Source organism: Emydura macquarii, unplaced genomic scaffold (genome assembly GCF_026122565.2).
Source record: "Emydura macquarii macquarii isolate MOO-44397 ecotype Brisbane River unplaced genomic scaffold, CSIRO-AGI_Emac_v2 contig_2636, whole genome shotgun sequence".
Classification (NCBI taxonomy): domain Eukaryota; kingdom Metazoa; phylum Chordata; order Testudines; family Chelidae; genus Emydura; species Emydura macquarii.
This window is the reverse complement of record NW_027132773.1, coordinates 5,901,199-5,910,178: the sequence shown is the minus strand read 5'-3', so window position 1 is coordinate 5,910,178 and position 8,980 is coordinate 5,901,199.

Here is an 8,980-nt window from a genome sequence, read left to right as displayed (position 1 = left end):
CAAACAGGGCAATTTCCAAGGAGTATCAATTCTGGGATCAGTCTTTGACCAGGTCCTTTTTGAGTGGTGACATTACAACAGCTAATTATGTTTGTATTTAGGATTATCAGAAGCAATTGACAGAAATAATCCCTACTTCTTCTGGAAGACATAAATGTGAATCAGAGGAACGTGAAACTCACTCTTCAAACTGAGCATATAGTTACACTAGACTCTACAAATGTCACTAAGCAAGGGTGAAATCTTGGCTCCATTGATGCCTATGGCAAAACGCCCATTGACATCAATGAGTCCAGCATTTCACCTAGAGACTTTAAGCATTTATTAATTATAATTTGATATTTAATGCTCTACATTGCCTCTTTAAACTGTGCTTGCCTGCTGCAGATTAGCATACTTTAATCCCAGAGCATTCCTGGACTGTGGGGACGGAATCTGTTCCCTCCCTCCTCATCCAGAATGCTGGCTTGGTTGACACAAGACCTCTTACATTGGGGAAACTTGTGAACCTGCACCCTACCCTTCTCAAAACCATTATAACCTTAAGAATAACTGGCATCTACCCATGACACTATGTGCGACAGCCGCATTTCACTAAGAGACCCATTAGGCTATGTTATAGCAAAGGCTATAAGAGTAATGTTCCCTGGTCATTCTACACTTTTCTGTGCACTTTCGTTTCTTTTAAGACACCTGTGTTTTTTGGCTACAAGAAAGAAAAGCTAAGTTTTGCCAACTCCCTTATAGCTTTGGCAGTTTCACTCTTGTTACTTCCAGGAATTATCTCCCTATCACAGATATGCTGTCAGTGCCAGATTTGGGAAAATCCTCCTTCTTTCTTGTTTTGATTAGGAAATGCATTTCCCTCCCCCACTCTCCCACATTTTCACCATAGTCCTTTGGAGATGGCTGCATCCAAAATTTGAAATGGGCTGAAAATAAATTTGATCAGTGCCATGCAGAATCTGCTGGCAAGGATGCTATAGACAGTCCAATATTTGCTCCACTTCCATCTGTTTGTTTCACTTTGGCAGAGACTGATACCTGGTGGCTCAGGCATTTGCAGTCTCTTGTCAGTGTTACACACTGTTACAGTTACAAGAGGATGTGGCTCTTAGAATATTACACATGAAAAATTAGAACCCAAGAATATACTGCCATTGGCCCTTAAAGCTATTTTAAAAGGACCCTATAAAGATGATTTTTAGGCAGATAATGGTGTAAATGCACCACAGCCCCATCCAGAAGATGAAGGAATGAGTAAATTTCACAAGAAGATGGAAAAATACAGGCCACATGGATTGTATATGCTGTTGGGCCTGGAGAGGAGGAACTAGCAGCTGGGCATCTTTGAGGAAGTTGGCCTATGAAAGGATTAGTTAATGCAGACTCCAGATCATCTCCAGTGACAGGACCACTGATGAAAGCAGGGCCTGCGAATGAGCTGGATACTTTTCTGGTCACCTTCAAAAGGGTGTTGAGTGGCTTCAGCAGCTGGGGCCATTCTAACTGGGGAAGCTCACTCCACCTACCCCGGGCTCTGGATGCAGTTCATCAGGACTACATGCAAGTGAAGGCAGCTCTTCTCAACCATTCTGTAGCCAGAGGCTGCCCTAAGAACCGTTACTGGGACAGGAGAGAAGGACACATCAGGAACTTGCCCATACTGAATGCACATAGAGGGACGCTTTGTGATGAGGACGGAAGTAATACTCTGTGTAAGACCTACAACAGTGGTGTGCCTTAGTGTTTGAACCCTGACAGCCCCTTTAGAGCTGCAATAAGGCCTAAATATTTCATTAAAGGTTGTGCAGGGTTTTTCTAAGAGGTTCAGTTTTCATGTAAAAACTGAGCTTTCAAGGGCTGACAAATTTTTAAAAGGGCTCTTGGGTCCAAACATAAAGAAGATGACTTTGTGAAAACAGCTGAGCATGTAGTATTCTTTTTTCTTTAGCTACTTCACAGCAGTGTTGTAAGCCCAAATTAATGTTTTATGAAGTACTTTGAGGGTCTCAAATGGACATGCACATTTATTGATAGCTTAATAGTCCTGGACATACAACTTGCCCCAAAAACATTTTAGGGGAGTGGGAACTTAAGTCCAACCACAAGAGGGGAAAAAATCTTTTAAGCCAAAATCATGAGGATTTTTGTTTTGTTTTGTTTTTTTTGAGTCCTGACTCATGATTTTTGAATGCTTGGGGTTGGTAATACTGCTATCATTAACACATAATGGTAGCCATCAGGGCAAGACTCACATTCAGCTTGTACATGGTGGTTCAGTGTACCAATTCCTCTTTTAAACTGCTATCTTGTTTGCTGGAATCTCATTTAGTTTTTTAAAATTAAGCCTTTAGCTCAACGGTTGCAAAGAAAACTTCAAAACTGTGAACCAAGTGTGATGGATGCAGAGATGTCAGCAGAAAGTCTGGTTTTATACTGGCAATGAAAATGCCAGGAACTGGAGGAGAAAGTATGTTAAAACAAACAGTATGAAAATGCAGTAGCAGTGGTACAAGTAGTAAAGAAAATGTCTTTGGCATCTTTGCTTATTAAATTTCTATTTCTGCTATTGCGATGTCTTTTACCCCGAGGACTATTTTCAAAACAAGGTGGGTGAGGTCATATCTCTTATTAGATCAACTTTTGTTGGAGAAAGAGACAAAGCTTTCAAACTACACAGAGCTCTTCTTCAAAGTAACTAACAAAACAGTTAAAAGTGGTTGGAAAAACTCTTTTCCAGAAGAGATGTAAACAAGCTAAAATCACTTACTCAAGCTGTTATTACCACTCTACATTTTGACCTTGAGCTATGTCAATTCACTGTGATTCAAACCATCTGCACTCTAGAACAATTAAAAACCTTCCGACTTCCTATGAGTTTCCTTCCTCTGATTATAACTTATGTGCTGTAGTAAAACACAGAGGTAAACAGCTAGTTAGTGCAGACCTTTGTGCCTATTTAATTTTATAGTGCAATTCATGCACAGCAATTCCCATTTTAAGTGGCAGTCCGCTTTCAACTGGAAAACATAACATTTCAATATATAGTGAATGCTATAGTTTATATGGCTTCGAAACAATTTGGGTTAGAAGCACCTGCTCTCACTCACTCAGTCACAGACTTCCAAAAAAATTGTCCTTTTGGGTATAACATTTTCCATGCTTGATCTTAGCTGAAAAGTGAATTTTAAAGAAAAATTTGAGGAAAATATATCCAGCCATTTTGGATATGTAATGCTAAAATATAAACGGTGTCCATTGTATGTTTTAAAAGAGAAAAAGCACCCCACGCCCTTTTTGACACAGAACTAAAAAACATCTGAATTCTGAAATGCTTCTAGTACTTCTTTTAAAGTTTTTCCATGATCACATTTGGATAAAGATTCTTACAAGTGAGATGAAAATTCCTTTCTGAGCATACTCAGTTTGCAGCTGAGGTTTTTATTCTTTTTAGCAGAACCTAATAAGTCCCCATGTCCTTTGGGACACCCAATGCACATTCTCACTTCCTCACCAACTGCTTCCAGGCTGCTGCTGAAATTGTTTCAGTGAGACATCTACACACATCTCAAGCTCCAAAACAATCGGACAAAAAAAATCCCTCTGTCTGGACATTCGAAACTAGAGCCTATTGTGGTGTGAAAACATTGGGGCCTCTCCACAAATCTTTCTGTAATCTGCAAATGCTAAGATTTTACTTTAAAGAACTGTTTCTCTTAATTGCCAAGGTACATGCATCATAATGTAAACATATGTGGTGCTGTTCTGTTACCTCAGCCTTTCAGAAAACTTTCTCCAGCCAAACTATAGCCAGAGTAAAGTTTTACATTGTCTGTACTCCAGGGCATTCCCATCAATGAGGTATGACCTTCCAAGTATAATGGAGAAAGGGATCATTTAAATACTAACATTAGTAAGCACAGACCATGCTTTCCTCTGCTGTTTTAAAACACAAGGAAATTAAATGTTAAACAAATACAATTTTAAGTTTTTTCAATTAGTAATAACAGTTAGGAAAGGCTCCTAACTCAGCCATGTTGCACATCCTGTAAATCTAACAGTATATATCTAACAATAAAATTATTAGTTATTACATTACAAAAGCCTATGTGAAAACAATGTTGTTTAGGTGCAAAGACATGCAGTCAAAAATTAGGACATGTTATATTTATAGATGCCAGTGCAACCTTAATTTGGCCCCTTGGCTGTCCCTGCAGACTGAATGAGGCAGGGGCTCTGTGGAAAACAGTATGTGATCATGTAATTAAATACTTAAGCTATGTCTACACTGCAGCCTATGTCAGAAAAATGTACGTTGCTCAGGGGTGTGAATATTCCACTCCACTGAGCGACATAGGTTACACCGACATAAGCGCTCGTGTCCACTGTGCTATGTTAGTGGGAGAGCTTCTCTCACTGACATAGCTTCCGTCACTTGCGGAGATGGCCTTTTTATGCCAACGGGAGAGAACTCTCTCATCAGGGAAAGGTGAATTCTGTTGCATCATCAGCAAGGTTTGAACTCTGAAACTTCAGCACAGTTGCACCACAGTAGGTAGCAGTAGGAGAAGGCTGTTATCCCAGAGGGGGGACAAACTGCTAGCACAATGTAGTCTGTCTAGGATGTAGTTCAAAGTAATCCATTTTAGCCCCTCCACCCCCCTGGGATTGGGGAGGATTCCTACCCCATGTAACTTGTGTAAATGTTGGTTTTCTTCTTGTTTTGTTCTTGCTGCAGTGCTGGTGCTAAGTGATAGAAAAGTAGAGGAGAATCAGAACTATACAAAAGCAGGAAGCTTCTTTACATCAGGGCTTACTAGTGTAATGGCTGTAGCTCTGCTGGACAGCTCATTAATGTAAAGACCTTTCCCTCCTTTCTTCTCTGCTTTTTTCTGTTGTCTAGGGATGAGTCTATACTAAGAAAATCAGAATTCATAATTCCCCACCAATGCAGTTCCGCCAGTGGATACTGTAGACAAGACTCGGGAGTGAACGGATAATCTATTACAAGGGAACTCTTACAGCAATCTCAGATAGACATTCCTGTCAGCTTTTTAAAAAGATGAGCATGATCCGTAGTGTCTGAGTAGGTCAAAACTAGGAATTTGGGTGTCCCCTTGCTCCCTGTTCAAACCCAGGAAATTGATCTTACATCCATTAAATTGTAGGTGCAAGACACTGTATGCATCATTCTCTAGGTTTTTTAAAAATAATATATTGCCTTTTTCTTTCTTTGCTTTTTCCTATTCTCCATGTTTTCTTCTATAACTTGATACATCTTTTGTCAGTCCCTTTTAGTGGCTGTGTTTTCCTTCAGTCTTTTTTCTATTTTTTTCTTTTAACCTCTCAGTACTCTCTTTCTTCCTAAAACTTGTTACCTATCTGATTTGGTTTTTCTTTTATCTAAATACTTCCTTTGTGTGTCTCTGTTTCTCTGCCTTTCACTGTATTTCCCCCATTTCAACCCTCCTTAGTCCATTCCACTTCTACTCTCATCTGCTTGGGACTGCGGCAGTAGCACTCACCATCCAAATGTGGGGGATCAGAATACTTTTGGATGGTGAGCAGGAGATGGCATAAATTAGTATATGGTGACTTCCAAATGTGGAGTGAGTTGGTGAGCCCTGGCTAAAGCAAAACTAGAATTAGGATAACATTTTCAAAGTTCCTTAGTCCCATTGAAAGTCCTGAAAATTTTACCCTGATAGTTATGCTGTAGAATTGCAGAAAACTATCATGAATTTGTGTAAGCAACTGACAAAGTGAATTTTGTACATGAACAAACACACAGTGCATCATATGCAATGCCCTAGGATTCCTAGGTGCAGGAGGTATTCTCAGGAGAGGATTACCAGGAGGGACCTGCACAGGATAACTTTCAGCACAACATCACAGAGATGCAGAGTGGCTGATGACGACATCAGAATAGTGACAGCATCATCTCCCTCTGAGAATGCAAATCATTTTCACGAATTGGTTGATAGGACGGCATCAAATTTTTCTAAAGGTGGTGGTTGAGGCTGGGTGCAAAAGGCTAGACAATGGCTTTCAACAACTGGCTTTTAAAAGTTAGGTCAAACAAAAGTTATATCCCCTTCTCTTGCCACACTGTTAATTCACAGTTTCCAAGACTGGTTATTAAAATAATTCTCTAAATTCCAAACTGCAGTGTGGATGACCGCTAGAAAGTTTCCACTGCATCGCTCAGCAAGTTTGTAATTGAACAGAAAAAATGACACATCAAAAGTGTAACAAGAGGATCTATTTTTCTTTGCCTTAGAAATTACACTGCTGACTTGACTGCCTGACTGGAAGGCCCATCCTCTTATTGATTTCCTGATTTCGGACAGATGCTATGAATCAAATTGCAGTTATAGTGCATTAGGGCTGGCATTTTCCTGGTATTCATAAGCATGCCATGCTTCCACAGTTTTGGTGTCTATACTTAAAACAGAAGGTCTGGTTCATTTTATTGCTCCAAGTACTCTTGCTTACAGTTAGCAATTAGGAAAAGTGCAAAAAGCAGAAGAATGTTTGTTTCTGTTTTAAGTAAAATTTATTATAGAATAAATGTCCTTAAAGTTGTATTTTCTATAGAGCCTCTACCATTGTTATAGTTCCATCACTATAGAAATTCCTGTATTTTACTGTGAATCTAGACTAAAAGGAAGAAGGGAGATAAGGAAGGATTGGAGCCTTAATTACAAGGCTTTCTGTCCGGATAAGGAACAGGACTGAGAACTGGAAGAAATAGGGTCCACACCTGCAAACTCTTTCTCCTGTGAGCAATATTTTTACTCATGCACATCTAATCCCATTGACTTCAGTGGAACTACTTGAGTGACTAAGGACTCTTCATGTAGCTGTTCTTGGGATCAGGACTCTAAATTCTCTTCTTAGCTCTGACAGACATCCTGTGAGGTATTGGGCATATCAGACCACTTTTGTTTGACCTAACTTTTAAAAGCCAGTTGCTGAAAGCCATTGTCTATATACCTCCATTTCCCTATCTATAAGGAAGGCATTGACAGGCTCAGCTCAGTACTGTTTCTAAAGCACTCTGAGATCCAATGATAGGAGGTGCAACAGAAATGTAAATCGTTATTATTAATTCTTATAAAAGAGATCTTAGGATTTATAACAGGAAAATACCAAGATTCTGTTTATAATCAAAAGGACAGATAGAAGGAAAAATGCTACAAAATTCCTTTGTATGTTGGGAAATACTACTTGCATTGATATAATGAAAGATACAAATTTCAAGCAAGTATTAAAGCAGCAAAAATGGGCAGAATACAGAAAAGGAATAGATCTGCAGAATACTAAATAATGGGCTTGATCAAAGGGAAGACAAAGGGATCTTTCCATCTTTTAATGGCTTTGGATGAGATCTTATATATGTGTGTTATCCTGGAAGGATGCTGCTCTTCCCACAGCACAAAAACGAACTCCGAGGCAGTGCCTTCAAACTGTAGAAATGTTCTACAATTCGAGCTTCAGAATTGCCAACACTGCTTCATCACCAACTGGGAGGCTGGATGTGGAGACACTGAAACCTTTCAAAGTTAAGAATATTGGTTTCCTTAATATTCTGGAGAACTGTCAAACTCTACTCTGAGGCTGATTCCAGTTCCAGTAACAGAACAGGAGGGGCACAATATCATCTCTCTGGGTTAGGACTGGAATCAAGACTAAGGCCACTATCCTGCAAACTACACATATGCTTAACGATAAACATAGGAGAAGCCCCATTTACTTTAATGAGTTTACGGACACATTTGAAATTTGGTACATGCATAAATGTTTGCAGAGTTGGGGCTTAACTCAACAGTGACCAAAAGTTGTTACCATCTGATGGTTGTTCAGTGACTTATGTGAAATAAATTTGATGTTGTCCACTAGGAACTAGATTGAGAGTTGTTCACATCACAAAAACTACCATCACAATTGGCACCATTGTTGGCAGTTGCTAAAGAGAGGCCAGTGATAGAAATGGCATGGAGACTGTACTACTGTCTGACTCCAGCCGAGTCAGTCAAGACAAGATAAAGGCAGATTGCACTGCCATTGTCTGTGGTGTACCTGTTCTGTGGATAAACAGAGCACTTCAATCTCCAGAGCTGTCACTGACAGTTTGATGAGCACTACAAACAATTTATGAACAAATTTTAATAATTTTTAATTAGTGTTATTTTTCTATCACTGCTTTAGCATAATTTGATTCTAAAGTAATGTGGACACATTATATTTACGCACATACGCTGTGCAGAAATATAAAGCATTGTTAGTAAATATGTATTTAGAATTTTATATGGGCAATCATTGCTAAGAATCTGGACACATAACATTTATAAAAGCAATCAGTCATAAAATAAAGATACAATAGTCTTTCATCTTAAAGCTGACCATCAAAAGAAAAACTATTGATTTTTTTTTTAAGGGGGGACTTCCACCCCCTTTCTTCAGGGTCTCTTAAAAAAAGGTCTGAAATAGTAGTTTTCTTTTTTTAAATTAAAGGTTGGGTTGTTTTTGTTTTTCTTTTTTTTTTTTAAATTTTGCAAGGGAAAAAGTTTGTCTTCCCTGTTTTGCTTGGAATCTCTCTAGAGAATCCAAAATAGATTATATTTAACAAAGTGGTCTTTTCACTTTCAAACAGCTGTTTTCTGAGGATGAGAGTTAAAAAAAAATTTTTTGTGAACAATAAAATACAAATCACCTCCTTTCCCCATTAATCAGGTTTTTATTCCTTAATATTTGTTAGATAATACACTTATGTTTCTCCAATCATCTATAGGGTCTTCCAGGAAAAAGAAATAGAAAAGATCTGATTTTTTTCTAACGTAAAAAACCGCAAAACTTGAGCATTTATTTCTTTAGGAGTAAAAACCATCAGGCCACCTTTACACAGCATAAAGAAGAAAAGGCACAAGCACAACCTCCTCCTGTCTTCCCCACCACCTCCTTTTCTGGCTGTTAA